The sequence below is a fragment of the Corylus avellana genome, chromosome 1 (genome assembly GCF_965113065.1).
Source record: "Corylus avellana chromosome 1, dhCorAvel1.hap1.2, whole genome shotgun sequence".
Lineage (NCBI taxonomy): Eukaryota > Viridiplantae > Streptophyta > Magnoliopsida > Fagales > Betulaceae > Corylus > Corylus avellana.
In genome coordinates this window covers 39,092,032-39,094,054 of record NC_142490.1, presented here as the reverse complement: position 1 = coordinate 39,094,054, position 2,023 = coordinate 39,092,032, and positions in this window count along the sequence as shown.

The following is a 2,023-nucleotide window of genomic DNA, read 5'->3' as shown; positions in this document are numbered from 1 at the left end:
ACCTGTGAGACCGTTCAAATTAGGCCTAATGCGATTGGGCCAGCCTGAAACGTGTGGTTGAGACCACAAATTGTTTAGTCTTAGAAAATTCCCATGAGATTAAGAATTTATCGTAAATTATTTAAATACCAAATGAAAAACTTGAAAACTAATCATGGCTAGTTTGATAACGCTTTTTCTTTTCTTTTTTTAATTGAGATTCCAAAAGATTTTCATCACAAAAAAGTAAATTTATGGGTCCAAACCCTACCATTTATAGGTAACAAAAATTGTTACTGTTTTCCTTAAAAAAAAAAAAAAAAAATTGTGAATATCAATTATAATGGTCTAACGATATGAATCCTCTTTAAATAGGGAAATTATAGGATTTTTTGAGATTTGTTGGAGGGCTACTTTTACTATGTAGTTTGTGTTAAAGTATTTAGATTTTAGTACAACTAGTAATTTAATATGGTATTAGAGTTAAATGTCATGAATTTGAATATTGACTTCATCATTTATTTTCGTTTCAATTAAATATTTCACGTGTTGAGTCACGTCTAATAAAAAAGAGTTTGAGTCAACATAGATGCGTGAAAACAAAAAAAAATCAAAATCAAAAACTGATTTTTATGTCACGTCATTGCAGTTGTATGGTAGTCAATTAAATGGAATAATGCTATATACTGGAGGTGAAAACTCGGTCCCGGTTCCTGATTATTGGCCAAAACTGGGAATTGGAAGTCTGGAACCAGGGTACCCGCTTTTTGATTTTTGAAAACTGGAACCAAAGCCGTGTACTCAATTAACCGGTTATATAATAACTGGTTTGTTACCCGGTTATCCGAACTGGGCAACCGGTTTTTCTATTTTTTTTTTTTTTTTGTATTTTGGGTTTATTTTAGGTATTGAGCCTAATTTTGGGCTTAATTTAACCATTTTGTGACACATTAAAAAAATTAATAATTCAAAAATATTAATAAATATACTAAATTCAAAAATATAGAAGTGATTTACGATTTTTGTGGACTCTAGAGTAAAAAAATAATAATAAATTTACTAAATTCAAACAAATATATATATATATATATATATATATATATATATATATATATATATATATATATATATGTATATATACCCTGGTTATAACTGGGTATTTAAGAACCCCAAAACAGGTAATTGGAATCGGGCATCCTGGTTACTGGTTTTTCCCAACCGATTTCAAACCGGTTTCCCGATTTTGGTCCGGGTTTTCCGCTTTTTTTTTTTACACCCCTACTATATACTACACTCCCATTTCACTATTATCCTACCGAAACTAATGTGACAATACTTATCAATCTTTATTTTTTAAAACAAGGGTTGATTTAAGATTTGATGAATATTACCACATCAACCCTAAGATAAGGTGGAATGAGAAGATAACATACAAAATTACTCTTTTCTTGATGTTTATTATTTGAGTTGCATAGTAATGATATAAGGAGAACTAAAGTCTTCTTAGAGTTTTCTCAAATATTACGTGGCTTTTAAAATCTCTATTAAATTTGAGATTATCATTATTAAATTTTGATATATTGGTAATTTTAAATGTCACGCCATAGGTGACTTTTAAAATCACCATTAGATTAAAATATAATAAAGATTCATCCTAAATTTAATAATGATTTTTAAAGCCACGTATGTGTGTGAAAAATAAATTAGGATTCTCTCTCATTCAAATGAACTGGAGAGTATCCAGTTAATTATATTTGAGGGGCATTTTTATCCCCTAATTTTTAGGGGAGAGGACAAAAATGTCCTTCAAATATAACTAATTCATTTGAACAGGAGAGAATCCTGTTTTGTGCATTTAGAGATCATCCTTTTTGTTTGGGCTGGTGTATTGGGCCATCTTCTGGGCTGTAAAGCTCGCTTCTGGGCCTAAAATGGGTATCATGCCCGTCGCAAAAGCCCACCCGGGTTGCACGGGTATTCGATAAGGCTACCTCATCTCCAAACAAACAGAGAGAGACATAGAGGAGGCAAGTGTGAGAATTGA